Below are 13,885 nucleotides of genomic sequence, written 5' to 3'. Positions count from 1 at the left end.
CTTAATTCCTAAAGACGGCGGCACCATCGAAAGTGTGGCACGGTCTGTAATAGGATGGTCCCCTGTTGCATCCGGGCTGCTGCTGTGCCTAGCCAGGAAAGTGTCAAGAGATGTGTGCGTTTTATAAATGGATAACGGCGATGCTCTTCTATCGAGTGACATTGTGGGGTGGTGGGGAAAGAACCCCCTTATGAAGCGGGGTGACCCTGCCTGAGCAGAGCCATCTTCTGTGTGAGCTCGAAGGAGAGGAGAAAGGAAGCTGATCTCGCCAGTGCCAGACTGCAGTCACCGCTGCTGCCTAGATCTGCCCAGAGGAGAGGAGATGCGGAAAAGGCGCGTCGCTCTCCGGGAAGCAGAGGAAGCTGCCTTAGAGCAGGTCAGAGCTAGTTGATCCAGCTAGTTCAGTGCTGTCCACACAGACTGGCAGCGGCTGCTGGGGGGTTTCAAAGAGTGGCTTTCTCAGCACTGCCTGGGGCATTCTGCATGCAAGGCGAATGCTCTAACACTCAGCTGAGGTCCCTCCCCATTATTGTTCTCTTTAATAAAATATAAACAATAAATATAAATTATAAATAAAATATAAAAGGGGAATGGGAAACCGGTTTTTATGATGTTGTATTTTGACATTGTTGTAACCTGCCCTGGGACCTTGTATCAAGAGGAAATAATAATGACTACTAATAAAAATAAGGGAACTAAGCCAGGCTCCATCCCATACCATCTGTTTAGAGGGCAAAGCCTCAAAAAGTCTCAGATCCATTACATTTTCCAGTTTCAGAACTGGCCGTGTGGTCTGATCTGCAGAGTTTGAGGGAGCTGCAGAGCATTCAAAAACAAAGCACCTTGGAAGTGTGTTCCTGAAAAGGGGGCCACCCTGTGCAGTAAAATGGTCATCCTTTCAAATAACAGAGCATTTTGGAAATTTATGCTTGAGAGAATCCCTCTCTAACCTGAGTAGTAACAAGGAAGCCTTGGGTGTTCAACTGCTGAGCCAAGCCGTCTCACTGCATCTTGTAAAGAGTGGGTCCCAGCAGACATAAATGAGCTGCAAGATCCCCAGAGCTAGTGCGACAGCCCAGCCCTGAATGTCTGGCTGCATTCTGGCCTCATTAAAAGACCAGCTTGTAGGGCAGACTCCTCTTTATCATGCCTGTTAGTCATTAGGGGAACAAGCTTTTCTTAGGCTGCGGCCTGGGAAACCAGCTGCGCAGGAGGAGAAAGGAGTGAAGTGGCTTTCAGGAATGGATGCACAGAGGTGCCCAAGTTTTCTTTGGATATCACTTTAACTAAGTGTAGATCTACATGCCAGTCAGAAACTTTGAAAGCTTAGTCATTGGCAGGCAGGGCTTGGCTACTTTTGGAAAATGACAACTGCCTCTTGTTTATGATTGATTATGTATGGGAATGGTTTATATCCCACCTTTTAGGATACCAATCCTTTCAAGATGGCTTACAAGTAGCATTTAAATTACATTTTTAAAAGCAATAATCAATATCAACATATTAAACATATTAATAAGTTTTCGGGACTCTTCCTCTGGGGCAGTTGGTGGCTGGTGGAGGTAAGTCTAGCTGGAGGTGGTCTTTTGAGATGTTCTGGATGGAGGTGGTCTTCTGAGATGGTCTTTGCCTTGTCCCTTTCTCTCCTGGGATCCCAGGAGGGGTAGGAATTGGATTAGCAGGATCATAAGCCCTTCTCCTTGGATGATTCCAGGAGAGTTCACAAATGAATGTTCACCACTCGGTGACTGCAACAGCAAGTGATGACTTGACTGTAAAAAAATGGTAATACATCGTGCATGTGAGAATCTGCTTTTGTGTTGCTCAAATACAGTAATTTTTGCCCATAGAGACGGTTCTACCAAGAGCCAGTGGGTGACGAGTTCTAAAGTGACAAAGGTGCAAGTGTGAATCAGCCCTAAGGATACCTCTGAACAACAAAGCACATGATGCAGGGCTCTCTGGCATTCTGCAGTGAGTGGGAGGGGAGCGTTTCTCATGAAGCACAATACTATATCTACTTGCTCTCATCTAGTCTGCAGAATCATAGAATCAATGTCCAGACCTGTGACCCTCCTGAAGTTGATAGTCTTTAGCGCCCACCATCTCTGGCCATTGGCCATGTTCCCTGGGGCTCATGAAAGATGGAATCCAACATCTGAAGGGCCACAGGTTCTTCATCATTGGTCTAGGTAGACATTTATGAGTTGTGGATTGATGACTGTGTCAGATGGGACTCACAATGAGTCTGACTAGGAAATTCAAAGTTGGTGAATAAACTTTTTGGTTTTATAGTATGTGGTGGTGAAAAATGTCAGATGTAGCCTGGTTAAAATTATATTGTAGCATTTTAACATTTTCTTAATGAAGAACCCCACCACTATACTGGATGCATTCACTGCACTGAATTGTAGGAACTGGACAATGTGAGCAGATGTTGGCAACAGCTGTGTAGCAAGTAGGAGTGGGTGTTGCTCCAGTTGGAATTTCTTTGGAATTATTTATCTGTGTATGTGTGGTGGGGGAGTTTGTCTTTTTTCGGAGACTTCTTGTCTAGCTCGTAATTTCTTCAATTGGTTCTCAAAATTGTATGTTGGTTTCTCAGTTTGTTTAAGCCTTGGATTCTATATTTACACCCCCACCACATGTAAACAGCCCCCTCCAACATAACACCAAATATGCCTTGTTTATCTGATTTAATCTGACTGGTGTAAAATACCTTTTATAACTATTTTCTTCTTTATCCCCCCTTTTTATAATCATTTTTTCATATTTTCTATATTCTTTGCAGTTCTTGTTTTCCCTTAACCACTTCTTTGTCCATTGCTTCAGTTGTATACATTTAAACCAAGTTATTTTACTTCCTGTTAGAGCTTCTCTTATTTGTTTTTTGCTTCTCATTTTCTTCACCCAATCCTTTATTTTAAGTATTTTCTTCTTTCACTTTTTCACTTTCTATTTTTTAAATTTACTTGCCCTGGATACTATGGATGGAAATGTGTAAAAAACAACAACAAAGCAAATAAAAGAAACAAAAAAGACCACCCCAAAGGATGATTATTTTATTTTTAGAGGCTCCAAGGATTTGCATAATACCTGAGCTACTGGCACAAGGCATAGCTCTGGAAAGGCTGTGGTCCCTGAGCTTGTTTGACTATAGGGATGGAGAGGGAATTTTGATTTAGTTTGCATTTGAAGTGAATCTGCTTAATTCATTCTTTCCATAACTACACAAACCAAAAAACACAGATATCTTTCAAAATTTGCACTCTGCTGAATTTGGAGGGCAACTTTCCAGCCAAGTTATGTGTACAAAATACAGTGGTACCTCGGGTTAAGAACTTAATTTGTTCCGGAGGTCCGTTCTTAACCTGAAACTGTTCTTAACCTGAGGTACCACTTTAGCTAATGGGGCCTCCTGCTGCCACCGCGCCGCCGCCATGTGATTTCTGTTTTCAACTTGAAGCAAAGTTCTTAACCTGAGGTACTATTTCTGGGATAGTGGAGTCAGTAATCTGAAGCGTCTGTAACCTGAAGCGTCTGTAACCTGAGGTACCACTGTATGCATATACTAAGTTAGCACATGCATAAAAATACAAACATTAGTGAAAATAACAAAATGCATTATATTGGGGTGAAAAAATGAGAAACCAAAATTGACAAACTATTTGATCAAGCTCAGGGAATATTCTTGAGCCACATGAGCTGAAAGGGAGACAAGACTAGCTTGATATACTTTGTACACTTCTTGTATTTAGCCCATGTGTTTGGTAAGACCTCTGCCCTAGTTGTGCTCCCAGGTCTACAGTGACTTGAGCTGTTGTAGCGGAGAGGGGAGATTTACAAAGCCAGAATAAATGGAACCTAAAGTCCCAGGCTTTAACTCACTTTGGTTGGGGAGCTTCCCTGTGATACATCAGGCAGGTTCAGAGACTGAACAGCTCATTTTCTCCCAAGACAATGGACCAATAACTCAGGGATCCCAGAGCTCTAAAATCCACCCTTTAGTGGCTCCACTGATGCTGTGATTTAGTGTCCTAGTCTTGAATAAAAAAAAGATGAACGTTTTCAATTTTTGTACATTTAGCTGTAAGACAGTCTGGCCCCTAGTCGTACATTTAACTCTTTTCACGTCCTGAGCTGGAGAAGAATTTTGCAGGGAAGAGACACTGACTTTGCAATACATCTGAGCTCTAGAAGTCAGACAAATATATACTCTGGACCACGTGACTACAAACTTCAGCAATCTAACTAGGTGCCAAGATCTATTTTGTCTCAATATTTTGTATAGCCATCTTAGATTGCTGATCTCAAAACACTTAAGAATAAATCCATTTAAGAACATGAGACTGCTTCATAGAGTAGGGTTGGGAAAACCACAGTCTACCTTGTGTGATACTTTCGTTCCATAATCCATTAGCTTGTGAGTTAAAAATAAAGAGTGGACTTCAACGTAGCACCAAGGAGATTGTTCCATCAGATCTCATCTTTTCTCCCTCCCCCCGCAACTACTGATATGGAGGTTCTTGCAATCCTAGAGCAGATTTGGAGGAGGTGGAGGGAAGCACAGTAAGATGAGAGACTCTTGCCCAATCTAAGGCACGTGTTGCCTCTGCCAGATCAGTTTTTCTGTTGGAGTGAATATTATTATCCTTCCTGTTAATAAAAGTTGGTTGCTGGCGTATGGAGGTGCTGGGCACCAAAATGGCTGGAGCCGGAAGGTCCCTGATGATGCTGATGGGAGGGAAATTTCCAAACATGCAGTAAAGCTTGGCTTTTGGAATAAGGCCCTTGCCCCCGCCACTCCATTGTAGGGGGACTGACAAGGGAGAGCAACAAATGGATTTGAGCTTATCCTTTCCATGCAGAAGAACCCAGATTCAATCCCTAGCATCTCTAGTTAAAAGGACCAGGTAGCAAGTGACAGGAAAGACCAGTGCTGGAGACCCTGGAGAGCCTCTGCTGATCAGAATAGACAGTCCTGGGCCAGATGGATGGAGAAATAGGCTGAGCTGCTTGCTACAACACAGTGCCCTAAACTGAAAATGCTTGGCAGGCGACTCTAGGACAGACAAGATGAAGTGCTACTTTGTATCACGTGTGTTTTAGTTGATGGAATTCTCTGCCATATGATGTGGTGATGGACCTATGGCCGGGTTTTAAGATGGGATTAGGCAAATTCAATGGAGGATAAGGCTATCGGTGGCTTCCAGTTCTGCTAACTGGAACCTCCAGGCCTGGGGACAGTTTTTGGCTGAATATCAGCGGGAGAGGGACTGTTGCCTCCTAGCAGGCTTGTGGGCTTTGTGGAGGTGTCTGGCTGGCCACTGTGGAAAGAAGGATGTTGGACTAGATCATGAGCAAAAGACTCTTTTCAGCCTGAGAGCTGCTTTCCCTCATGGGGAACCTTCTGGGCTGCCATATTCTAGTGGAAGCAAACTGCTGGTTTGAATCTAGAACCTAAACAAAATGTAGACCTTTGTTCTGCAAAGGATGAATATCTCTTTTTAAAAATGGCATGGAAGCTGGAATCAAGATAAGAAGACATATTCTTGCTATTTCTGCCTTTAAGCAGTTGTAGGTTTGAAGTCTTATTTTCTGGAAATGCAAAGCTAAGGATGAAGATTCCTAAGGAAAAGCCAACAGGAGCTGGGAGGCATCCTGTTCGTGACAATTTATCTAATATGGGGGATGATGCAAATGTTTCAGAAACTTAAAAGTAAGAGAGAGGGAAGCTGTTGGCAACACGTACAGAGAACCAATTTTGTCCTGGGGAAAAATTGCATGTGAAAAGGACATTTGAGAGGAACACCAGGGACTGCATCCAGCATTCATCAAACTCAAAGTCTGAATGTAACTAACTTGGGTCCATTGACTGTGAGTCTTAGTTAGATCAGACCCTATGTATTGCTGCTTATATTTTAAAACTAGAAGGTTCAAAAGCAAATGGGGGACAAGGTGTGTGAAAAGATGTGGGGACACTTCCCCCTCACCCATCAGACAGAGGGCAGGGAGTGCAATAAATATGGGAAGGAGCTCTGAGTTGGGGAGCAAATGCTTTGTGTGTCAAAAGTCTCAGGTTCATTCCCCTACTTCTACAGATAGGTCAGGGAAAAGGATGCGTATTTGAAACACTGGAGAGCCACAGCTATTCAGCGTAGTAAATAATTCTGAGGTAGATGGTTTGGCATGGTATAAGGCTTCCTATATTCCTGCACCAGAAAATGTAAAAGGAAAGGTAAAATGGATGCTTTAGTTGAGTTTCCTGCATTCCAGGGGGTTGGACCAGATGGGTCCTTCCCACTCTACGGTTGTATGAAAGAGCATTCTTGCAGAATCACCGTGAATACAAATATTCCACCCCCACTGGAAATAATATTTATTAATATTTACTAATACATTGCTTCCTCACTTGTCAGCCCCGCTCGGTCCCTAAAGTGGCTGCTAATGTTAGAAGGGGGGGGGGGGGGAGAGCATATCATGATAACAAAGCAATAATAAAAACAAGCAGAGCTAAAAATAAGAAGGAGCCTGAAAGTACAGCAGCAGCAGGACAGCAAAAACTCCAAGCAAAGCAACAGCTTGGCAAAAGAAAAAACATCTTTTCAGTTTGCTGAAATTGCAGAAAGGGGAGGGGGGGGGTCAAACAGGATTCCGGAGGAAGTGAGCTCCACAGTCTAGAGCCAGTCTGTGTTGTGTGCCAGTCAGCCACAGCATTTAGGAAGCTGCCTGATCTCAAACACATCGGACCACTGGTCCAGCTAGTTCAGTACTGTTGACTCTCTAGGGCCTTAGTGTCCTTCCCCAGTGCCAGGGATTGAAGCTGGGACCCTCTGTTGGCAAAGCAGACTGAGCTATCACCTCCAAAGGCAATGGGACTTGGAAGAAGCACAGTACTGGGGCCATGTTACCTCCCTGACCAGACCATCTCAAGAAGGACAACTGAGGTGGGATGGGAGCCAAATGTTGCAATGCTAACATCAGGCGAAGTTGTCTATTTTTTACATAGGCCCAGGAAATGTACATTGAGATCTCAGCAAAAAGAAAAAAAAATCCTTAGGAGAGTTAGTCACAGAGCCAGTCTCTTGATGCAAATGGCATTAGTCATTCCTTTTCCAGAGAAGTGCCTTTAAAAAAGGATAATTTTTCTTTTAGAGAAGAAAATCTCGTGGATCTTACAGCTGGGCTCAGTGAATCTGTCAGTCTTTTTCCAGTGTTGGAGGCATTGCAATGAAGCAGAGAGATAATATAAATAATATAAATTCTAGACTATCTCTATTATATAAAGCTTTTCAAAAGTGTGACAGAACATGTCCCCCCCTTTTCTGCTTATTTAACGCTTGTGATTTTTCAACATTATAACTCTTCTTACCTTTTTCTTTAAAAAAATGTTCTAGTTATGCATGATATCTGTCTTGCAGAAAGAGATTGCAAAATTTTAAGTACTACCAGTTTTTCTTAAAGGATGGCATGTATTATTGCAATTGAGATATGAAGGAATTTTAGCATAAAATCAGTACACAGACCCCCCCCCCCCCCGGTTTATTTTTTGGTCAGGCAGTTCTTTCCTTTGCAGCTATAAAATTCTTCAAGAGGAAGTTAGTTAAGAAATATTTATCAAGAATATTATAATTTTTCTAAAAGGTAGTTAGTATCTTTGAGTATCAACAAACCTGCAGAGAGGAATAACTAGTAGATATTTCACACGGGGCTTTCAAAAAGCTTAGTCTCTCACCAAAGGCTCTTGGGTGAAATTGGCAGTCATCGTATAAGAGGACATGCTCTCTTGGGGGATCTGTAATTGGTTAAAGAACAGAAACCAGATGCTGGGAATAAATGACAGCTTTCACACTGAAAGGAAGTAAGCAGTGGGGATCCTCAAGTATTGGGATCTGTTCTGTTTAACTTATTCAGAAATGCTTTGCCGTTACAGGTAAGCAGTAAGACTGTGCATGGACCTCCAACCCAATCTGATTTGTAAGTGCTGCTGAGGCCCTGTCTGTTTCAGACTGATCTGGACCTAGTTTGACCTAATCTGCACCTGAGTTTTACACAACTCTAAAAATCCCATTGACTTGCATTGCAACATGTAAATGGCTATAACATTCTTGGTTTCTGACATAGTGGCATGAACTTTGTGGTTATGGTAGCCACTATAGAGGGGGTTAGCCCTGCCAACATTTCAGGTGTGTTGTTCCAGGGCTTTATATGTTAGCTACCTTTAAAGTTTGCTTTTTAAAAAAGCAGACTGTGAGTGCTCAGTTCTCAGGCTGCTGTATTTGTCCTGCTCCTTATAGCAGGATTTTGAAAACATTAGACTTTTTAAAATTAAGCTTGAGATATCAGACATGGGCATCTAGCAGACACCGGTGGGAAGCAGCATGAGGATATCTGCACAGTGCCAGGGGATATAATACAGATACAGGAGTCTTTTCAGGGTTGTCTTTTTCAGTGGGAAAAAGTAGTATATACATTGGAGTCACAGAACAGATCCTGTCATATCATATTGGGGTAGATTTGCAGCAGGAGGAGGAAGTGAGGGAGAATAAAAAGATCTCATTTTAATAATGTTCATTGTGGTTAACACCTGATGATGGTGGTGATGCTGAATTCAGAAGGTTGTGGCTAAATAATATGCCCACAAAGTGTGGCTGTTAACAAGAGCATGTTGTCTTTCCTCCTACAGAGCAAGCTTGTTTTCCCCTGCCTTTGTAATGGTTCTAAAAGACATAATTATCATAAATTAAATGCTGATGGAGTCGTCTGTCTTGCATCTCCCCCCACACTTTAGGTGGGCTGTCTGCTCTTTCTTCTTAGTACACAGCCCCACTTGCAAGTTTTCTCTTTACAAGTTCAAACATCTCTTTTTCTTTGATGCCACCAATCAGGTTTCCCCTGCCTGGCAAGCCCTCTGCTCCTCGGTTGGCTGCCTCGCAGGTGTGCATGATGGTTGCATTATATGATTATAATAATCCATGCAGTGAGGGTTCTACACAGGTTTGTAAGGGGTAGAACGGTCAGTACTTCATTTTTCTGGAATAGCTTTGGAGAAGCACGAGCACAGATCTGCTCAACACAGAGGTATGAGCTATGTTCCTGTCACCCAGGCTCTTGCTGATAACTGCAAAGTGATGCTCTCTCCCTTCATATTTCTGTGCTTCCTGTCCCCTTGCCCTCAGCTCAGTCACTGAAGCACTCAGAACCAAACTGGAACCAAAATGGAAGCCCAACTTCCATTCAACGTAGCAAAAGCCACATGCAGTACTGACAGTACAATCCTATATATCGAAGTCAGCCTCATTTGAAGCCCCTGGGAGTTGGACTTACTCTCAGGTAAGTGTGTGTAGCTGGGAGGGAGAGAAAGACAGTGTGCATTCTGATTTATCCAGGATTAAACTGGGACCCATTGCTGTATAAGTGGATATAAAGATAATACAGTAGGAGGAAGGAAAGGGCTGCAACCCTATTAATGCTGGAGAGGATCATAGCCTTATTCTCCCTTCATTATTTGTATATGCACTTACACAGGCATGAATCATTTGAGTGATGCTCTTATAGATACTTCCCAAGTTTAATCCAGGATGAGTCTGAATGGGCACACTCTGCTTTTCCCTTGCGGATAATCCATTCAATCATTTCAGCATCTAGAATAGCTCTGTGGGACTAAATGCAGAACGATGGAGAGATTCAGTCCTTAAAACCTTAGCAAGGGGTTGCTACTGATGTAAACCTGGGAATTCTGGGTATGGGAGGAATTAATGGACTTGTAATTAAGAATAGGAGAAAAGGTTGATGCAGTTCAAGTTGAATCTACATGATTTGCACTTTCTAATAATAATAATAATAATAATAATAATAATAATAATAATGCATTAAAACAGCCATCCTTCAGAATTTGCACTTTTCAGAATTTTGCAGTGCAGTTCTTTATTCAATTAATGTCTTAAAATGCACATACTAGTGTGTATATAAATGCATGCGTTATTGAAAAGAGAATACAAGAATGCATTATTGATTTGCAAAAATCCGTATATTAGGAGAAATTGCATATAAAAATGTGTATTTTAGGAGTAATTTGCACTAGCATGCTGAATTTTCATGAGGCCTTTTTTTTTTTTTTTTTTTTTTTTTGCAAACTGATGTGGAAATGTGAAGAACCAAAACAGGAACAATGAGAAACTAAGAGAAACCAAAGTTGACAGATTAGCCTATCCTTGGTTGTGACCAATTGATCGGGAGTTCTAACAAAGGCTGCGGTTACATGACCACTTCCCTTTGCTTTTAATTAGGGCTGCAAGCATTTGTTAGCTTACAGGGAACAAAGTGTATCCTAAGTATGTCTGTGCAGAAGTCCCAAGGAATTCAGTGGGGCTTATTCACAGGTACGTGGGTATAGGATTCCAGTCTTAGTTGATTAACCCACTATGGCTGCATTCCTCTTCCCACTTACCTAGGAGTTATCCCTACTGAATCCAATTGGCCTTACTTCTGAGTAGACATGTATGTGATTGCACTGCAAAACATTGGTTGATTAATAATTACATTAAGCATGCAAGTTAAGAGTATACCTGTTTACTTTTGAGGCTATTTCGGTAATAGTGTACAGTGGTACCTTGGGTTACATACGCTTCAGGTTACATACGCTTCAGGTTACAGACTCCACTAACCCAAAAATAGTGCTTGAGGTTAAGAACTTTGCTTCAGGATGAGAACAGAAATCGTGCTGCGGCGGCGCGGCAGCAACAGGAGGCCCCATTAGCTAAAGTGGTGCTTCAGGTTAAGAACAGTTTCAGGTTAAGAACTGACCTCCGGAATGAATTAAGTACTTAACCCGAGGTACCACTGTATTACTGAAATAGGGAATGAAAAATAAGATGGCATTTCCATGGTAGCCTGTGTTAAGTTTATCTCATGCATCCTTGCTAAAAATGAAATAAAAACCACCATTTATAACCAGTGCTGCTGTCAAAACCACATCAAATCTTAGGTTACCTCTGTGTCCACATCTAGCACTGGTCTGAAATGACAGCCTAAGTTTCTTAAAGACCTCTGAAGACCCCAGAGCACATCTGCCTTCGCTGGAAGGTGTTTTTGACCTACATTTCTAGGAAACGTCACCTGCAAACTGCCAAATTACTGAAAACCTTCTGCGTACAACTCACTGGGAAATCCTATGTGCTAAGCCTCCTTTGAAAAGGATGGGAACCGTCCCAGGGAACGATACAACCCCCCTTTACTAAGAGAATGTCACTGTGCCCCCATCTGCCAAAAAATCCCTCTCAGCTGGAGTGATTTTAACCAGGCCCACATGCCCTGCTATAGCACAATCTAGACATTTATGCCAGGAAACCAAGGAGATAACTTGATTAATGCAGAGAGCTGGACCTGCCTTTTGGGAGCTGGCCATGTTTGCAAGATCTGCAGTGCACTGCTGAGCAGAGTGTGGAGCGTCGACAGTTTTAGCTTTAAAAATGCTGTTATTTTCCTAAATGATGGCCAAAGAGAAGAAAAACATAGCAAACGTACGGACAGGTTATTTTCCTCTCGTGCCATAGAACCACTTTGTTTTATTTTAACTCCAGCGCTCATTTGGGCCATGTTTTCTTTGCAGTTAAAATATTCTGAGTGGCAGTAGAAATGCACTGAGCAAGCACAGAGGACGTGCGCCTGGTGTCCTTGATTATGCAGGGAACTTTTGGCTTTCATTCATCAAATGTTTCCCCGGGGAAATGTTAAGAAGTTTAGAATGGATGGCTTGCAAAGAAGAGCTGGAGCAGAACTTTAGCACAATGCTGTTGTATCACTACCTTATATGGGGTGAGCCAGCTGAACCTTGACCTGCCATCCCATCCTGTATAATATCGGATCAGCCTGTAGTTCAATGTAAGATGCTATGTCCTGTATTGATTCAATACAGGATATAGTTTGTCCTGTATTTCCACTCCTCCCTCTCCCTCTGCCAAGTTAGGGATCCTCTCCAGATGTGTTTGTGAGAAAGGGTGTGGAAAAGGTCTGGGTGGCAAAGCACAAACAGATTTACGTGTGTGTGTGTGTATAAAATTCCAGAGGGGGCATTTAGGCTGCAATAGATTATAATGGATTTCTCTGAATTCATTTCAGCACCAGATGGGAGAAAAATAGCCCCCCAACCCCTGCCCCACCCTGTCCTGTATTTTGCCAGAACAAAGGCGGCAATCCTATTTTCCACTCATATGCATGTGTATATATCCTAAAGAGACATGGTGGCTGCAATCTGAGCAGTTGAGACTGCTACATACATCACAGAAAAGTACACTGGAATTAAGTGGATGCAATAATTAATCAGTTAGATGAATTGATTTAAAAATCTTGGGTCAATTTTAAAAGATTAGTTTCTTAGAAACCAGGGTGTTGGTTTGTTGTTTTTAAAATAAATCTGAAAATGGGAAGGGGCTGATTAGAAGAGGCATTCCCCATTCTCTCACACAGAGAATGCCTCTTCAAAGATAGTCATAGCTGTCAACTTTTCCCTTTTCTTGCGAGGAATCCTATTCGGAATAAGAGAATTTCCCTTTAAAAAAGAGAAAAGTTGACAGCTATGAACATAGTGCATGCTAATATGTGCACCCCTCATCTTTAAAAGCCAGCTGTTTCCTTTAGGGTGAATGTGTTGAGGCACCTGCAATATTTTATAGATTTACTAGGCTATTCTAAGTTAAACCAGCACAAAGAGCTAGTTTAGGAGGTTCAGGGAGGGGGGAAATATTGGCTGGGCCAGCCTGAGACCAGTGGGTTGGAAATCAACCAGCAAAACACAAAGAACCAGCTCAGCTGGTATCAGTATGGGAACTGTGCCCACCTGTTGACATGCGGGGACGAGTTCCCAGATGCCCTGATCAGATTTGTAGGAACGACAAGGCCGCACAGAGAGGGCTCCTGGGAAGCAGCACGCAATTGATAGCATGGGAAAGCAAACAACCAGGGGATGGAACACACACAGCACACGGGAAGTGCACACCCACAGGCAACAACAGCAAGACTGGGTAGTGAAAGGCAGTGCCCCAGCAACCCATATCACACACACATAAACCTTGCAAAAACACTAGGCGTGCACACAGGATGCTAGTGGCACCCCCACACCCCAACAGAAGGGAGATGCTAAAGGGTGGCAAAGCAAAGACCTGATGAAGAGAGCACAGCAGAGGTTATATTTTCTGAGAATCCTCCAGAAAAATAATCTCTCAAAGGACCTGTTGATGGCATTTTACCGTTGTACTGTTGAGAGTGTATTAACTTATGGTCTCTGTGTGTGGTTTGGGAGCTGCATGGTCAGGGAAAAAACAATGCTGTCCAAGGTTGTAAAGACTGTGGAGAGAAGAATTGGATGCACTCTTCCCACCTTGGATCAAATCTATGCTTCCAGGTGCCATAAGAAAACTGCAGAGATAGTGCAGGATAGTGCGCACCCCGGAACTGATTTCTTTCAGTTTCTGCCTTCTGGAAGAAGGTACAGGGTTATAAAGCTTGGGACTAGCTGCCTGAGAAACAGTTTCTATCCAAATGCGATTTTGGTTTTAAACACAGTGTAAGGCAGTCTCTATGTGAGTATATTGTATTCAATTATGGGGTATCAGATTTTTTAGGGGCTAACCAGGCTGGGATAGTTGGGATAGCAGGCTTGTTGGTTTTTGAATGTCTGATGTAGATTTTTTCAATTTCGTTGTTCTGCATGGGACAATGACAATAAAGATTATCGTATCGTATTGTATCGTATCGTATCGTTGAAAGTTCCGTATGAGATACACATGACTGAAGGCACAAGCGCAGGCAGTGAGCGAACAGGAAACCTGCATGTGACCCTCTTCGAAAACCCCAGAGCAAGCCCTCAGGTGGCTGCAGCGGGCAC

General features: G+C 42.7%; 1 protein-coding gene across 1 annotated transcript in view; it reads left to right on the top strand.

Moving 5' to 3' along the window:
* PGBD5 (piggyBac transposable element derived 5) overlaps positions 1–13,885 on the top strand; it is an 84,765-nt gene that overhangs the window by 1,030 nt on the left and 69,850 nt on the right. The window lies entirely within an intron of this gene.

Source organism: Podarcis cretensis (assembly GCF_951804945.1).
Source record: "Podarcis cretensis genome assembly, chromosome: 3".
Taxonomy (NCBI): domain Eukaryota; kingdom Metazoa; phylum Chordata; class Lepidosauria; order Squamata; family Lacertidae; genus Podarcis; species Podarcis cretensis.
The sequence above is the reverse complement of the archived record's forward strand: the minus strand, read 5'-3'. Positions and strand labels throughout refer to the sequence as shown.